The sequence below is a fragment of the Eumetopias jubatus genome, unplaced genomic scaffold (assembly GCF_037043125.1).
Source record: "Eumetopias jubatus isolate StellerSeaLion01/CBP00866 unplaced genomic scaffold, mEumJub1_p1.0 scaffold_10, whole genome shotgun sequence".
NCBI classification, from domain to species: domain Eukaryota; kingdom Metazoa; phylum Chordata; class Mammalia; order Carnivora; family Otariidae; genus Eumetopias; species Eumetopias jubatus.
In genome coordinates this window covers 54,229,468-54,248,640 of record NW_028274816.1, presented here as the reverse complement: position 1 = coordinate 54,248,640, position 19,173 = coordinate 54,229,468, and the positions used below count along the sequence as shown (strand labels likewise).

The following is a 19,173-nucleotide window of genomic DNA, read 5'->3' as shown; positions in this document are numbered from 1 at the left end:
GAAATTCAGCCAGAATTCATAACAAAAAGGTAATTTAAAAACTGCCATGTGTGCATCTAATAAAGTGTTTTCTCCCAGCCCCTTCTTTACTCTGTTTTATGGGGCTGGAATGGAAAATCTGCATCCTATCTTTCCGCTTTGCGTGTGGTATTCGGCAATCTTCCATTCCGGGGGGTGTGGCCGTGACCGTCATCTCCTCGGGAATTCTGGGAACACAGTCCAAGCTCTGTGGGCAGAGTCACTTCCGCTCCAGAGAAGTGTGTCGGTGGGGGAGTTTCCTCCGAGGGAGCTGAGTCGCGTGAGCAGCTGTGCCTTCTTTCTTGGCACAGGGTCAGCTGGAACACGTCCTTGGCCTTCTGGAAGAGGAATCTGTACATGTACAGCATTGGTGACTAGGTTACTGGAAGGGCAAACAGAGGACTCTGAGGCACAATGCAGGTAACAATCGCAGCAAGCAGCAACCACCCCAGGGTCTGGGGTAACAAAGTGAAGCAAGTTTTATTAAAGCATAAAGTAGAAGCAGCAACAAATTTCGGCTTTTCTTTGACTTTAACTGCTCATTATGAAATGTGGGCTGTGAGTCAAATGAAAGGAGCTGCTTGGTATGGAGACATTATTTTAATATGAGCAGATAAACATTGTATAAAAATTTGAATTAACTTTTTGTTCAAGTTCATGCATCACATAACCTACCTCCATCCTACTCTTGATATTGTAAATACAAGAAAATGTCTTAAAATATGGAAACCAGTGATACCATGATTTTTCATTAAGGTAAGCTAGTGAGGGTTAGACTCAAACCAGAAAATCCAACAACAAAAATGCACTTCATTTCCACCTTTTTTTCAGGACAAGAACTAAAAAATGTTTATACCTTTTTATCATGAAAAATTTCAAACATAGCGGCGCCTGGGTGGCTCAGTTGTTAAGCGTCTGCCTTCAGCTCAGGTCATGATCCCAGGGTCTTGGTATAGAGCCTTGCATCAGGTTCCCTGCTTGGTGGGAAGCCTGCTTTTCCCTCTCCCACTCCCCTTGCTTGTGTTCCCTCTCTTGCTGTGTCTCTGTCAAATAAATAAATAAATAAATAAAATCTTTTTAAAAAGTTTTCAAACATATACAGAAGTACAGAAGAGAGTGAAATATTCCATAATGTTAACCCTCATCCCCCAGATTCAACAGTTATCAACATTTGCCACACTTCCTTGATCTATCAATTTTATCTTTCTTTTTGTCTTCAATACTTTAAAGCAAACCATGACAGTGCATTATTTTCCCCCTAATATTTCCAGGTATACTTCAAAAATTACCTTTTCTGGTATAACCACAATACAGCTATCACATTGAAGAAAGTTAATAATAATTCCTTAATATTATTTCATACCTAACACAACCTCAAATTTTCCAATCATTTCAAAAATATCTATTAATTGTATCTGATTGCTGTCTCTTCAGTCTATTTCAGTCTAGAGGAGTACTCTCTTCCATATATTTTTAATTCGTGCCCTTGACCTATTGAAGAAACCAGGTCAGTTGTTGGGAGGATTCCTCACATTCTGGATTTTTAAAAGTGTTTCCTTATGCTGTTATTTAACATTTTCTACAATTTCTCCTGATAAACTACAATTTAGGTTTAAAAGGCAGATTAGATTAAGATTCATCTTTTGGGGCAGGAATTCTTCATAGGTAGGTTTATCTTGATCTTGTCAGTAGCATCAGCTTCTTCTCAGTAAAGACCATAGCATATCTTTGAATGGCACTGCATCCTATTTCAAAGGCATTATTTCCCAACCATGCATACAAATGTCCACCAGAAGAGCAAGGTTAAAAGAGTTTGAAAGGAAGTGTGACAATTTTGAGTCCATTTTTTTCTTTTACCTTTCAATTGCCAATTTCATCCTATTAAGCATCCATAGTCTTGCAAAGTATACTGCAATAAACATCCATGTCCATTTGTTCTTGAGTTCTGAGGGTTACTGTAGGAGAAATTCCTGGAATGGAAACCCCTGAATCTCAGGGTGTGCATATTGCACAGTAAGAGCAATATTGCCAGCACTGTCCTACAAAACAACTGACCGACAGAGCCAACAGTATTTGGAAAAGTTTTTTTCCCCAAAATACATATCATGAATTTAATCATACCTCTTTCATGTTTAAAAGAGTTCAGCCATTGCACATATCTACTTCTCTGAGTTATCTCTGTGCCTCTAAAGCAGCACTTCCTAGACAAGGTCATGAACGCTGACAGTCTCTCACAAATAATTTGTAAACCACAACTGTCCAATACCAAATATGATGGTTATTTAAAAATAAAAACAGAGGGAAATCACTATTCCTCATGCAATAGCATCACCACTCTCATTTGCATTGCACCTTGCTTTCTAAAGCAGGATACTAAATGATGGATTTAGAGCTCCTAGGTCAGCAAATAAACCAAAAACTGCAGTCTTTGGGAGCACATGCCATTGACTGGTTCACACAGCATCCATTCATAATCCCCTTTTCTCTGCATGTCTCTTCTACAAAACTGAGAAAAAACAGAATACTCACTTTTTTGGTATTCCTTGAGTCTACAGGTCTATGGGACACAGTTTGAGCAATGAGACAAAAGTGTAAGTTTGCTATTTCAGACAGAAGGGAAACAACTTGGCTGACATCAAGGATATGAGGAGAATAAGGGAGACTGAAAAAGTAGTAGGATCAATGAATTGTAGAAATTGATGAGGTCAAAGTCAGGGTACAACATAGAATAGAAAAATCTGGGAAGATATGTTGGTCAGAGGGTGATGCTTTGAATAGAGATTCTGGAAGGATTGCAGCTATTGGTGATTTAAGGTCTAGAGTATGACCATGGAAGTGAGTTCCCCAGGTAGGATGGAAGACAAGATCACAAGTGGCATGAATGTCAAGAAACCAAGGTTGTGAATGTGGATACTGAAATGAGCAAGAATTATGACAGGTATAGTTAGTGCTAGACAAATGACAATGAGCCAGCAGGCAAAATCTTTTAGAAATGTTGTTGAGACTTTTTATCACAAAGCATGTTGAATTTTATCAAACGTTCTTTTCTGCATCTATTGAAATCATATGACCTTTATCTTTCATTTTATTAATGTGGTATATCACACTGATTGATTTGTAGATGTTAAACCATCCTTGCATCCCTGGAATAAATCTCACCTGATCACAGTGTGTGATCCTTTTGATGTATTATTGAATTTGGTTTAATATTTTGTTGAGGATTTTTGTATCTATGTTAATCAGGGATATTGGCCTGTCATTTTATTTTTTTGTGGTCTCCTTGCCTGGTTTTGGGATCAGGGTAATGTTGGCCTTGAAAAAATATGTTTGGAAGTGTTCCCTTATCTTCTTTTTTTTTGGTAAGAGTCTGAGAAGGATAAGTATTAATGCTTTCAATGTTTGGTAGAATTCACCAATGAAGCCATCTGCTCCTGGACTTTTGTTTGTTGGGAGGTTAATTACTAATTCAATCTCCTTACTAGTAATTTGTCTATTCAGATTATCTATTTCCTCATGATTTGGTCTTGGTAGGTTATATGTTTTTATGGATTTAGCCATTTCTTTTATTTTGTCAAATTTGTTGGCATATAATTATTCATAGTAGTCTCTTATGATCCTTCATATTTCTGTGGTATCAGTTATAACTTCTCCTCTTTCATTTCTAATTTTATTTGAGTCCTCCCTCCTTTCTTGGTGAGTCTAGCTAAAGGTGTGTCAATTTTGTTTATCCTTTTTTAAAGAACCAGCTCTTAGTTTCATTGATCTTTTCTATTTGCCTTTTTAGTCTCTATTTCATTTATTTCTGCTCTGATCTTTGTTATTTCATTCCTTTTACTAACTTTGGGGTTTTTCTTCTTTTTCTAGTTCCTTGAGGTGTAAAGTTAGGTTGTTTATTTGAGATTTTGCTTGTCTCTTGATGTAGGCACTTACTGACAAGAAAACCTCCCACAGCTAATATCATACTTAGTGTGGAGAATCTAAAAGGTTTCCCACTAAGATCAAGAACAGGACAAGAATGTTCCCATTCAACACTCTTTTCAACAACACACTGGAAGTTGTAGCTAATGCATTAAGACAGAAAAAGGAAATTAAAAATATACAGGTTGGAAGGAAGAAATAAAACTGTCATTGTTCACAGATGATACAATCATCTATGTAGAAAGTCCTAAAGAACTGACAAAGAATTCCCAGAACTAATAAGCCATCATAGCAAGTTTGCAGGATACAAAGTTAATACAAAAGTCAATCGTTTTCCTATATACCAACAATGAGGAAGTAGAATTTTAAATTAAAACATAATACCATTAGCAATCCCCTAAATGAAATACTTAATTACAGATCTAACAAAATGTGTATGCGATCTATATGAGGAAAACTACAAAACTCTAATGAAAGAAATCAAAGAATAACTAAATAAATGGAAAGATATTCCATGTTCATGGATAGGAAGACTCAATATAGTCAAGATGCCAGTTCTTCCCAGTTTCATCTATAAATTCAATGCAATCTCAGTCACAATCCTAGCAAGTTATTTGGTGGATATTGAAAAACTTATTCTAAACTTTATATGGAGAGGAAAAGACCCAGAATAGCCAACACAATATTGAAGAATAAAAATGTTGGAGTACTGGGGCACCTGGGTGGCTCAGACAGTTAAGTGTTTGCCTTCGGCTCAGGTCATGAACCCAGGGTCCTGGGATCAAGCCCCACTTTGGGCTCCCTTCTGAGCAGGGAGCCTGCTTCTTCCTCCCCCTCTGCCTGCTGCTCTCCCTGCTTGTACTCTCTCTCTCTCTGTGTCAAATAAATAAAATCTTAAAAAAAAAAGTTGGAGTACTGACACTGCTTGACTTCAAGACTTACTATGCCACAGTGTAGCTACAGTGATGAAGACAGTGGAGGTATTGATGAAAGAATAGACAAAGAGAGGTGCCTCGGTGGTGCAGTCGGTTGAGAATCTGACTCTTGGTTTCCACTCAGGTTGTGATCTCAGGGTCCTAAGATCAAGCCCCATGTTGGGCTCCATGCTCTGAGTGCAGTCCGCTTGAGATTCTCTCTCCCTCTGCCCCTCTTGCTTGTTCTCTCTCTCTCTCCCTCTCTCAGATAAATAAATAAATCTTAAAAAAAAAGAATAGACAAAGAGATCAATACACCAGGATAGAGCCCAGAAATAGACTCATATAAAAACAGTCAACTGACCTTTGACAAAGGAGCAAAGGCAAAACAATGATTCAGAAATAGTCTTTTCAACAAATGCTTCTGGAACAATTGGATGTCCTAATGCAAAAAAAAAAAAAAAGAATCTAGACACAGACCGTGCATCCTTCACAAAATTAACTCAAAATGGATCAAAGACTTAATTGTAAAATCCAAATGTAAAACTCCAAAAGATAATACAGGGGAAAATTTAGATGATCTTGAAGATGGCTGTGCCTTTGTAGATACAACACCAAGGGCATGATCCCTGAAAGAAATAGTTGACAAACTGGACTTCATTAAAACTTCTGCTCTGCAAAAGACAACCTCAAGACAAACGGGAAGATAAGCCACAGACTGGGAGAAAACATTTGCAAAAGGCTGATAAAGGACCTTTATCCAAAATATGCAAAGAACTCTCAACACTCAACAGGAAGACAAACAATCCAATTAAAAAGTGGGTCAAAGACTTTGACACCTCACCAAAGAAGATATACACATAAGCATATGAAAAGATACTCTACATCATGTCACCAGGGAAATATAAAGCAAAAGATTACTTTCTCATTTTTTCTAATCAAAATCCCATTAATAACTAAAAAAAATTGGTCTATCCATACAATGTAAGTACTAGTAACATTAAAAAGAAATAAACCAGAAGTAATTACTAGATTTATGCAACAATAAGGATGAATTTCACAAGTATTATGCTAAGTGTAAGAATTGAGACAAAAAAGTGTACATTTTATGATCCTACTGGTATGGCATACTGCAAAAGAAAAAAAAACTATAGGAAAAGAAATAAGATGCATGGTTGCCAAAGGCTGGGAGCAGGTTGAGTGGATTGATGATGTAGTGGCACCAAGGATCTGTTTTTGTTAGGCAAAGGTTTTGTTTCTAAATAGGACAATTAACTAGTTAAAGATCAATTTCTAAATGGTAAAAATGAAACAGAGAAAGCACTTCATGGAATAATTGGCAGAAGATAATATAAAGGTCTTAATTCCTTCCCATATTACAATGCTTTATCTCTATCAATACAGTTCCTTCCATTTGCCTTATGACTCACGTTTCATAATCAGCAATTAAAGTGAAGGAAATGTGGGAAACATTTGTTGCTTCTGCTTTAAGGCCTGATCAATGGTTGCATCTGTTTCTTGTGGATTCTTGGCATCCACGTCCATTCTTGTGGATCTTGGGATGAATAGTTCAGGGTACAGAGCACTGTGAGTTCTAGATGCATGTATGCCCATAAAAAAAAAAAAGGCAATCCAGTAAAAGTAAGGTTGAGACTCTATATTTGTCAAATTTGGTACTCAGTACAGGTCAGCACAATTTCCTTATAGTATCTGCATTCCGCCCCTCCCAAACCCCGCATCCATCGCTTCCTTTCTATAATCTGTTTTCCTTCCTTCCCTTTCCTCTTTCTCATATTTCAAGGTTCTCTAGTCTCTATAACGTAGTTTCTTAGAATAGGTGGATAGTTTGCTTCGGTTGAGTTCTTTGTTTTTGTTTTTGTTTTGTTTTTTTGTCTTAGTTTTTGTCACGTTTGGAAGAAAAAAATTCAAAAAAACGACGGGGGAGGGGGCGGCCAAGCTCGACTAACCGTACAGAATTAATTCAGGCTGACTATCCAAAAGAGAATACCAACTATCTAAACACTGTGCCAAAAAGAGAAGAGCCTTCAGGAAAGGACCACTCCGCAGGAGATTCCGGGACTTGTAGTCCACAACGTCAGACGCATTACGCTCCTGAAAGACGCCCTCCGGAAAGATGCCCTGAAGGCATCGTTGGCTGGAGAAAATACAGAAGTACATAAAAGAGTTCTATACACTTGGCAGCATTTCGGGGTTCCGGAATTCGCTGCGGACCCGCACGATTTTTTTTTTTTTTAGATTTGTTTATTTATTTTGAGAGAGTGAAATGAGACAGAGTACATGAGAGTGGGGAGGGTTAGAGAGAGAAATAGGCCCCTCGCCGAGCAGGGACCCGATGCGGGACTCGAAGCCGGGACTCCAGGATCATGACCCAAGCCAAAGGCAGTCGCTTAACCAACTGAACCACCCAGAAGCCCGGGACCCGCATGCTTTTAAATACAATCCAGCCTCTCGGTGCGACAGCCAACACTTCCACCCTAGGAAGGCGACGGGGTGTCCTGGGAATTCTGGGAAGTGTAGTCCGGGAACACAGCGCCGCAGGATAACTTCCGCTGCAGGAGGCCGAGGCTGCGTCCCTGCTCCCGTCGGGAATTCTGGGAAGCGTAGTCCAAGAGCTCTCTGTCGGCAGAGTCGCTTCCGCTCCAGGTACGCGAGGCCGCGGCCTTCATTACTCTGCGAAAGGTGAGCCCTCCCTCCCCCGGCGCCCTCCTGGCGGCCGCACTGACTTGGCCTCACTTTGCGGTGGGCCCGTGGTCATCAGGCCTTGGACCCTGGGGAAGAGAATCCGCCAGCGGCGAAGGGCGGGGTTTGTGTTCCGTCTGAATGAGCTCTGTGGAGTGCGGGGCGGTGAGTGCCTACCGGGCTCGGGGCCCGGGCCAGGTTCCCAGGTCGCTGGGAGTGAGGGTCCCCTGGGTTCTGCATTTCCCCGACCCTCTCCCCGGCCACCAGCCAGTGCTGCCGCTTCCCAGCCGTATAATACTCGGAGAATTCGTGTCTCTGCCTCATTCCTCTTTAAGTTGGTATTAGTGTCTACCTAATAGAGTTATTTTGAGAGTTAAATGAGGATGTAGAAGAGAAAGACTTAAAAGTCTGGCTTGGGGTAAAAAAAAAAAAAAAAAAAGGTCTCTTAATAGCAGTACTTTGTAATTTCTGGAGAAGCGCTTAGTTCCCTGAAAGCATCTGTGAACCTGGGATGGGGTCAGAGCTCCTGCTGCAGTGTCCTGAAGGAGGGGAGGCTGCACCCAGATTCCCTTTTTTTTTTTAATCTAAATTTAAGTTTTTGTAGAGGGTCATTCCTGGGTGTTGTCTGGGATGTCCACTGTAATTTATGCGGGAGTTCTAATGAAGCTGTGATTTCTCTCAGCCTCCTGTCCTTCCCCAGCCTGGACTTCTTGAAAAAGGCTGCTGGGAGGAGGGAATGGTGCTTTGGCTTCTGGAAGCAGAGCCTCGTCTGAGTAGGTCTTAGCATCTCTCTTCCTCTTATGTTATCTCCTCTCAGGGAAGAAGATATTTCCTTAACTCATCTGCAAGTTCTTCTACCGGGAAGATGCCCTGACTTTTGTTGAATAAATAAATACAGAAAGGAATGGGGGAGTACTTGGGCATGAATAATAACAATTATATTTACTTTTTTAAAGCTTTTATTTAAATTCCAGTTGGTTAACACAGAGCGTAATATTAGTTTCAGGTGTACAATATAGTGATTCAACAGTTCTATACATCACCCGGTGCTCATCACAAATGCACTCCTTAATCCCCATCTCCTGTGTCACCCATCCCTCCACCAACCTCCATTCTGGTAACCATCAGTTTGTTCTATATAGTTGAGAGTCTGTTTCTTGGTTTGCCTTTCCCTCTTTTTTCCTTTGCTAGTTTGTTTTGTTTCTTTAATTCCACTTATGAGGGAAAACATATGGTATTTATCTTTCTCTGACTGACTTACTGCACTTAGCATAGTACTCTGTAGCTCCATCCACATCGTTGCAAATGGCAATGTTTCATTCTTTTTTTATGGCTGAGTAACACTCCATTGTGTATATATACCATATCTTCCTTATCCATTCGTCAGTCCTTGAGCACTTGGGCTGTTTCCATAATTTGGCTATTGTAGATAAATGCTGCCATAAACATCAATCGGTGTCCATGTTCCCCTTTGAATCACTATTTTTGTATCCTTTGTGTAAATATCTAGTAGTGCAATTGCTAGATCATAGGGTAGTTCTGTTTTTAACTTTTTGAGGAATCTCCATATATTTTCCACATTGGTTGCACTAGTCTGCTTTCCCACCAACAGTGTAAGAGGGTTCCCCTTTCTCCACTTCCTCGCCAACTTTGTTGTTTCTTGTGTTGTTGATTTTAGCCATTCTGACAGATGTGAGATGATATCTCATTGTAAGTTTTGATTTGCATTTCCCTGATAATAAGTAATGTTGAGCATCTGGATGTCTTATGGGGAGACAGGTCTGTTCGTGTCTTCTGCCCATTTTTTAACTGTATTATTTTTGGGGGTGTTGATTGGTGTAAGTTCTTTATATATTTGGATACTAACCCTTTATCAGATATGTCATTTGCAAATATCTTCTCCCATTCCATAGGTTACCTTTTAGTTTTGTTGATTGTTTCCTTCACTGTGCAGAAGCTTTTTATTTTGATGTAATCCCAATAGTTTATTTTTGTTCTTGTTTCCCTTGCCTCAGGAGACACATCTAGAAAGAAGTTGCTATGGCCAATGTCAAAGAGATTACTGCTCCTGTTCTCCTCTAGAATTTTGATGGTTTCCTGCCTCACATTTAGGTCTTACATACATTTTGGATTTATTTTTGTGTGTGGTGTAAGAAAGCAGTCCAGTTTCATTCTTTTGCATGATGCTGTCCAGTTTTCCCAACACCATTTGTTGAAAAGACAGTGTTTCTTCCATTGGATATGTTTTCGTGCTTTGTCTAAGGTTAATTGACCATATAGTTGTGGGTCCAATTCTGGGTTTTCTAGTGTGTTCCACTGATCTATGTGTCTATTTTTGTGCTGTACCATACTGTTTTGATCTCTTTACTTTTGTAATATAACTTGAAGTCTGGAATTGTGATGCCTCCAGCTTTGCTTTCTTTTTCAAGGTTGCTTTGGCTATTTGGGTTTTTTTGTGGTTCCATACAAATTTTAGGATTGTTTGTTCTAGGTCTGTGAAAAATACTGTTGGCTTTTTAATCAGGATTGCATTAAATGCGTAGATTGCTTTGGATAGTGTAGAAATTTTAACAATATTTGTTCTTCCAGTTCACGAACACACCATGAAGATGGAGTGTCTTTCCGTTCCTTTGTTTCCTCTTCAATTTCTTTCATCAGTTTTTTTCTAGTTTTCAGAGTACAGGTCTTTCACCTCTTTGGTTAGATTTTTTCCTAGGTATTTTACAGTGTTTGGTGCAGTTGCAAATGGGATCGATGCCTTGATTTCTCTTTCTGCTGTTTCATTCACCCCCTCGCCTCAAAAACCCTCAGTTTGTTTCTCAGAGTCCATAGTCTCTCATGGTTCATCTCTCCTTCTGATTTCCTCCCCTTCAATTCCTTCTCCTAATGTCCTCCATGCTATTCCTTAGGTTCCATAAATAAGTGAAACCATATGATAATTGACTTTCTCCGCTTGACTTATTTCACTGAGCATAATCTCCTCCAGTCTCATCCATGTTGATGTAAAAGTTGGGTACTCATCCTTTCTGATGGCTGAGTAAAATTCCATTGTATATACGGACCACATCTTCTTTATCCATTCATCTGTTGAAGGGCATCTCGGCTCTTTCCACAGTTTGGCTGTTGCAGACATTGCTGCTATGAACATTGGGGTGCATATGGCCCTTCTTTTCACTACATCTGTGTCTTTGGGGTAAATACCCAGGAGTGCAATTGCTGGGTCATAGGGTAGCTCTATTTTTCATTTTTTGAGGAATCTCCACACTGTTTTCCAAAGTGGCTGTACAAATTTGCATTCCCACCAACAGTGTAAGAGGGTTCCCCTTTCTCCACAACCTCTCCAACATTGGTTGTTTCTTGCCTTGTCAATTTTTGCCATTCTAACTGGTGTAAGATGATATCTCAGTGTGGTTTTGATTTGAATTTCCCTGATGGCTAATGATGATGAACATTTTTTCATGTTTCTGTTAGCCATTTGTATGTCTTCTTTTGAGAAGTGTCTGCTATAATCGTTATTATTTTCTTCCTTCTGCTGGCTTTAAGCTTTGTTGTTCTTTTTCTAGCTCCTTTAGATGTAAGCTTAGGTTGTTTATTTGAGATTTTTCTTGCTCCTTGAGGTAGGCCTTTATTGCTATATACTTCCTTCTTAGGACAGCTTTTGATGCATCCTAAAGGTTTTGGACCACCATGTTTTCACTTTTGTCTCCATGTATTTTTTAACTTCTTTATTTCCTGGTTGACCCATTCATTGTTTAGTAGCACGTTATTTAACCTCCATGTATTTGTGGTCTCTCCAGATTTATTCTTATGGTTGACTTCAAGTCTCATAGTGTTGTGGTCAGAAAATATGCATAGTATAATCTCAGTGTTTTTGTATTTGTTGAGGGCTGATTTGTGACCTAATATATGATCTATTCTGGAGAATATTCCATGTGCATTTGTAAAGAATATGTATTCTGCCGTTTTAGGATGGAATGTTCTGACTATACTTGTTGAGTTCATCTGGTCCAGTGTGTCGTTCAAGCCATTGTTTCCTTGTTGATTTTCTGCTTAGATGCTCTGTCTATTGATATAAGTGGGGTGTTAAAGTCCCCTACTATTATTGTATTATTATCATACAGTTCCTTTATGTTTGTTATTAACTGTTTTATATATTTGAGTGCTCCCATGTTGGGGGTATAAATATTTACAATTGTTAATATCCTCTTATTGGCCTGTCCCCTTTATTATATAGTGTCCTTCTTTGTCTCTTGTTACAGTCTTTGTTTTAAAGTGTAGTTTGTCTAATGTAAGTATTGCTACTCCGGTTTTCTTTTGACATCCATTTGCATGGTAAATATTTCTCCACCCCTCACTGTCCATCTACAGGTGTTATTAGGTTGAAAATGAGTCTCTTGTAGGCAGCATATAGATGGGTCTTTTTTTTTTAATCCATTCTGACACCCTAAGTTTTTTTTATTGGTATGTTTAGTCCATTTACAGTCAAAGTAATTATCAATAGATATGTATTTATTGACATTTTATTACTTATTTTGTGATTGTTTCTGGAGATTTTCTCTGATTCTTTCTTGTCTTTCTCTCTTTCATGGTTTGCTTATTTTCCTTAGTGATATATTTGGATTTCTTTCTCTTTATTTTTTGCATGTTTATTGGTGGTTTTTGATATAGGGTTGCCATTAGTTTTGTATATAACCTCTTCTGCATATAGCAGTCTATATTAACTAGATGGTTAAGTTTGAACACATTCTTTTCTCCTCTCTTCCCCATGCTTTTTTTGTATGTGTGAGTTCCTTGACTGATTTTTTTTTTTTACAGAAATACTCATTTTTACTGCTTTTGTTTTTCCTACATTCATATTGTCACTTTTGGTCTCTCCTTTCCATTCAAAGAGTTCCCTTTAATATTTCTTGCTGGACTGATTTAGTGGTCACAACTCCTTTAGTTTTTGTTTTTCTGGGAAGCTCTTTATCTCTCCTTCTATTCTGAATGATAGCCTTGCTGGATAGAGTATTCTTGGCTGCAGTTTTTCCCATTGAGCATTTTGAATATATCATGCCACTCCCTTCTGGCTTGCATTTTCTGTTGAGAAATCTCCTGCTAGCCTCATGGGTTTTCCCTTGTAAGTTACTGACTTCTTTTGTCTCGCTGCTTTTAAGTTTTTTTTTCTTATCACTGTATTTGTAAATTTAATTACAATGTGTCTTGGCGTTGGCCTGCTTTTGTTGGTTTTGTTGGGAGTTCTTTGTGCCTGTGGGATCTGGATGTCTGTTTCCTTCCCCAGGTTAGGGAAGTTTCAACTATTATTTCTTCAAATAAACTTTCTCCCCCACTTTTTTTTCTTTTCTTCTTCTGGGACTCCAATAATATGAATGTTATTATGTTTGATGGAGTCACTGAGTTCCCTAAGTATATCCTTGCATCCTTTGCCTAATCATTTCTCTGCTTTTTTATAGTTTCATAACTTTTCATTACTTTGTCTTCTAGGTCATTAATTCGTTCTTCTTCCAGCCTGTTGTTGATTGTATCAAGGGTATTTCTAATCTTGTTTATTGCATTCTTCATCTCTGATTCTTTTTTAACTCTTATCTCTGTGTTAAGGGTCTCACTGATGTATCATTCTTTCTCAAGTCCAGTGAGTATGCTAATGATCATTGCTTTAAATTCTCCATCAGGCATGTTAGTTATATCTGTTTCACTTAGATCTCTGGCTGTGGTCTTATCTTGTTCATTCATTTGGGATAAATTCTTCTATCTTCTCATTTTGTCTAAGTCTCTGCCTGATTCTCTGTCTTAGAAAAATCTTTGCTCCTGAAAGTAATGGCTTTATGAAGAAGAGGTCATGTAGTACCCAGGGCCTGACACTTCAGGAAGTGTCTCCAGTGTGTGCTGCATGCACTCTGCTGTTGCGTTCTAGCTGCTCTATCCTTCAGGCCAGTTGTCTGCAGATGCTCTCCTTGCCTACTGTGGGCAGTGATAGGTCCCTGGCCTGAATGTGGCAAGTTTGATCTGGGTGCTTGGTCCACTTGTGAAATGAGACTTTTCATCACCTCCACCAGAACTGAGGCCCTGTAAAACTCTGGTCAGGAGACATGGTGTTTTCACCACCTCTACCAGAACTGAAGCCCTGTAAAACTCTGGTCAAGAGATGTGGTATGGGCAGGTTCTGTGTTGGTTTTCTAGGGGAGGGGCATGCTGTGCTGTCACTGAGGTAAGCATGACTGAGAAAGGCAGTTCCGCTGGAGCACAGTGGGGTGGGGCTTGGTGTAAGCAAGTTAGGGGGCCAGTGTCTGCATTGCACTGTTTCCCACAGGTGGCTCTGTGTTTATGCTGAGGGGTGAGGGAGGGAAATGGCACCAGCCATCTCCTTTGTTCCCAGAGAAGTATCTCCATGAATGCTGCCTCTCAGGGACATGCTCTGAGAAGAGCAAATAATCTCCCTACTGTGTGCCCCAGCTGCTCTTCAGATCACGGTTTTCATGCTCTATGCCCCTGGCTTGTTTATGTGCCTTTTCCTCAAGAGCAGCACAGTGCTGCTGGGCTTTATCCCAGCCAAGCCTGCTGACCTTTAAAACTCCAGGCTTTCAAAGTAAAGCGTGCACAGTCCTAGGGAATTCTTCTAAAGTATTTGTTCAAACCTTATGGGTCACCCCCAATATTATCTTTTGTCATCCAGAAATCCAAGGTACTCAGACATATTATTATAACCCAGAATTATAGCTTTTGAGGTTGTACCTTATCATAAGGGCAGTAGTTTGCCCTAAAATTCTTATGTAAGGATCACTTAAACATGAAATTTATGAATGGCCCTTTATCATTTCTTTAACCCCTTTCTTGGCATCCCAGGCTTGCTTCCAGTTTTAGGTCCTTTAGTTTGCTTTTGCAAGCAGAGAGAACACCTACCCGAGGGGGCTCCTTTCCCTCATGTACAGTTCAAGTAAAATCAGGAATTTTTTGTAAAACTGTAGAAGCTCACTATGTAAATGCTTGATGGAATATTTCACTGCTAGTGTAACTTTTGGAAGCTCCTTTCTCCATTTATTTAAAACTGCCTGTGCAATTAAAAAGTGCAATGCAAAAACAAAACAAAACAAACCAACCCACCAAGAAGCTCTAGGCTTTAAGCCCCACTGATTATAAGAACTCACAAAATTCAGCCCCTCTCACTTTCCAAGCCAATGGCAATGGGGAAATGTTCTTGTGCATTTCTCTGTCTCACCCTTCTCTGCGACCATGGCTCCCTCCCCTCCACAGCAGCCAGGATCTGTTTCTCCCCTAAACCACATCTCCACATTTCCTTTCTTCTTCAGTGTAGTGTCTTCTCTTTGTTTAGTTGTAGAGTTTGTTCTGTCAGTCTTCAGGTCAATTTCTGGGGTATTTAGGATCATCTGATAGTTATCTAGTTGTATTTGTGGGATGAAGCAAGCCTTGGGTACTTCTACTCTGCCGCCATCTTCCTGTCTCCTAACGATTATGTTTAAACATTTATTGCTAAATAATATTCTAGGAGTTTTATATGAATTAACATATTCAATCCTAACAGGAGCCCTCTGGGGTCTCCTGGATACTGTTATTCCCATGTTGTAGATGAGAAAAGGGAGACACAGAGTGCATATGTTGTTTATCTTAGGTTCACACAGCTAATAGGCTGAGCTGGGATTTAAATTTAGGTTTCAATCTATTGCTTTAGTTCTTACCATGTTTATTATCAGGTTGAGAAGTCATGTTTTAGATTTTTGTAGGCCATGAAAGCTATGTCAATGAGTTTTCAGTTTTTGCTAAGATATTTTCAGTTATCTGCAATATAATTGTGTTGTATTTGAAATAATATTTATAGTTCTAAGAGAAATAAATCCGAGAAAGACAAATACCATATGATTTCACATATATGTGGAATCTAAAACACAAAAGGAAACAACAATAACAACAAAACAGAAACAGACTCATAAATACAGAGAACAAACTGGTGTTTGCTAGAGGAGAGAGGGGTGGAGGCAATGCGTGAAATAGGTGACGGGAATTAAGAGGTACAAACTTCCTGTTATAAAATAAATAAGTCACAGGGATGAAAAGTACAGAATAGAATCAAGAATACTGTATTAAATTTGTGTGTGACAGATGATAACGGTACTTATCATGGGGAGCACTGCATAATATATAGAATTGTCGAATCATTGTGTCATACCTGAAACTAATATATCAACTATACTTTAATTAAAAGAGGCTAAATCCTAGAAAGAAATTTATAGTTCATACTCTGATTATAGAAATGATTATAGATTGCATGTTGTAGAGAATTAAGAAGATATACAAAGTATAAACAGAAGAGTTTAATTGTCCATAACCACAGGTTGTAGAGATAACATTTTAATGTTTTAATGTTTATAACACACATATATATATACACACACATATATATGTATAGGTATATATTTGGATTTTTTTACTTAAGTTTTACAAAATAGGTGTAGGTTTTATTTCCCTCTTAAGTTTTTACTGTGGAAATTTATAAACATAGATGTAATAAGAGTAAAATGATGAACCCCAGTGGAACCATCACCCACATTTAATCCTTGTTAACATTTGTCAGTGTTGTATTAACCACCCCCCAAAACCCCCCATCTTTTTGTTTCAGTATTTTAACACAAATTCCCAACATTGAGTCAGTATGATAGTGGTTGGTTGATTGTCATAATTGCCAAAAATTGATTATCAAGCTTTTTTTTTTTATATATCCAAGACCAAGAAAGGGAGATGTTAGCAGCTACCCTAGGGTTTTCATCCTTTGCATCTTGGAGAATGTTACTTACTTGAGAAGCCTCCAGGACATAAGAGTATTGCACTTTGGAGAGGGATGGTGATGAATTTTGTTTTCCCATATAGAATTTGACTTACCTATGTCTTCTTGTTCTTTGTATGTTATCCCTCTCTTCCCATACACTTGAAGGTCTTGTGTTTCTGGGACCATGTCATATTTTTCTCCATAACTGTGTCCAGTTCTCAGTATAAGATTGGCAAGGATTTGTGTTTAGAATAGCTACTCAACAGACTGCTGGAATCAAACATTTGCAGCCAGAATTCCTGAAATTGGAATTAGGTAGCAAAACGGAATAGAAATAGCCCATGGAGATATTCATTAATATTGGTGAGCTATCGAATCCACCAGTTTTTCAGAGTATTGAAAAGTTGGTGGGCAATTATTTTGATGACCTAAAACACATTTCCTAAGAATCATTATGTTGTACGCCTACAATTCAAGTAACATTGTGTGTCAACTCTACTTCAATTAAAAAAAAAAACCATATTTCCTAAGAAATGATAACAGCAAATATTTGTAGACTGTTATGCCTGGAGGCAGTGTTTCCAGTAGTTTATGTATACTAAATTAGTTTTCATAACAAGCCTATTACCTTTATTTTACAGATGAGGAAATGGGTTTTTAAAAACCAATGATTTTATAGTAAAATTTACTATTTCTTTTTGGGGTGCAATTTTATTAATTTTAATGCAGGTATGGATTTGTATAATCACCACCATCATCAGATGCAGAGCAGTCCCATCAGCCCCAAAAACTTCCCTCCTGTATTCCCTTTATTACCACCCATTCACCATATCTGTAACTACCAGCAACCACTATAACCCTATATAGGTTTGTCTTTTTGAGAATGTCATATAAATGAACTCATACCATATGTAAACTTTTTTTTCCATATGTAAACTTTTGAGGCTGGATTCTTTCACTCAGCATAATGCTTTTGACATTGTATGTATCAATACTTCATCTGTTTTTATTGCTGGTTAATACTACATTTCCATAAATGTATATACTATAGTTTATCCATTCATCCATTGAAGGATATTTGGTTTGTTTCCAGTTCTTGGCAGTTATGAATAAGCTGCTAGAAACATTTGTGTACAGGTTTTGGTGCTTATTTCTCTAGTATATATAACCAGGAATGGGAATGTTGGGTCCTATTGGAAGTGTATGTTTTACATTATAAGAAACTACGCAACTGTTCTCCAGTATATCTACCTTTCTGTATTTCCACTAATGATGTATGAGAGAGAGAGTTCCAGTTGCTCCACATCTCTGTCATCACTTAGCATTGTCTGTATTTTATTTTTAATTTTAGCCATTCTAATAAGTATGTATTGCAATATCATCGTGACTTTAATTTACATTTCCCTAATGACCAATGATATTCAGCAGATACAGCTTTTCTTTAGCTTATTTGCCATCCTTATATCTTCTTTGCTGAAGTGTTCTGTCTATATGTTTTGCTCAGTTTTAATTTGGGTAATTGGATTGTGTTTTCCTTGTTGATTTTTGAGAGTTATTTATATATATTGTGGATACAATTCCTTTGTTAAATATGTGATTTGCAGATATTTCTTCTCTGCCTGTAGCTTGTCTTTTCATGCTCTTTTTAAATTTTTTGTAAAGATTTTATAGAGACACAGTGAGAGAGAGGGAACACAAGCAGGGGGAGTGGGAGAGGGAGAAGCAGGCTTCGCACTGAGCAGGGAGCCTGATGCAGGGACCCCAGGACCCTGGGATCATGACCTGAGCTGAAGGCAGACACTTAATGACTGAGCCACCCAGGCACCCCTCATGTTCTTTTTTTTTAAAAAAAGATTTATGTATTTGAGAAAGAGCACTCAGAGTAGGGGAGAGGAAGAGAGAGAATCTCAAGCAGACTCCACACTGAGTGTGGAGCCTGACAGGGCACAGTCTCATGACCCTGAGATCATGACGTGAGCCAAAACCAAGAGTCGGGTGCCCAACGGACTGCGCCACCTGGGCGCTCCTCTTTTCATGCTCTTAACAGCATCTTTTGCAGAGCAAAAGTTTTTAATTTTGATTTCTCTGAATATTTTGTATTTTGTGTCTTTTAAGGAATTCAATAACTTTATCTACCATATTGAATTGATGAATGCAAAGTTTCTTGTAACATTCCCTTATTATTCTTCTAATGTCTGTTGAGTCTATAATGATATCCCTTCTTTCATTCTTGATTTTGATAATTTGTGTCTTTTCTCTGTTGTTCTTTGTTGGTCTGGCAAGAAGTTTAATTTTATTGATCTTTTCGAAGAACTCTGGGTTTAATTGAATTTGTCCAGGGGTTCACAATCTTTTTCTATAAAGGCCCAGATTGTAAATATTTTCGGCTTTTCCAGGAGAGCAGCAGAATCAAGAATACTATTTAGGTCTGTCTCAAGAGAGAAATATCCACAGCATTTTTATTAACAAAATCCAAAATATAATGATTGAGTACAATTTTTTTTTTTTTTGTAATACAGGTATACTAATGAGAATAGAAATATTTTGGGGAATAACATTTAACTTAACTGACTTTCAAGGTTAGTATTCCCCTGTCATCAAAATTGACTGCAAATGTTTTTCTGTTTATGCTGCTCTGTAATGAGATTTTATACATTTTATCACTTACTTAAAATGACCTTTTAAACAAATAAGTACTACTAAATACTGATACCAGTCCACAAGTTTGTAATTTTAATTGTGCATAATAATAAACTGGAAGATGCATCTGGAAGCCTGAATAGTGGCTCCCCAAAGATGTCCACATCCTAATTCCCCAAACCCATAAGTGTTACTTTACATGGT

At 38.3% G+C, this 19,173-nt stretch overlaps 1 protein-coding gene across 1 annotated transcript in view; it reads left to right on the top strand.

Moving 5' to 3' along the window:
• The first annotated feature begins 7,012 nt into the window (after positions 1-7,012).
• ZNF112 (zinc finger protein 112) overlaps positions 7,013-19,173 on the top strand; it is a 45,491-nt gene continuing 33,330 nt past the window's right edge. The window contains exon 1 of the mRNA XM_028088084.2: positions 7,013-7,550. The gene's annotated coding sequence lies outside the window, so the exon portion shown is untranslated. The remainder of the gene's footprint in view (positions 7,551-19,173) is intronic.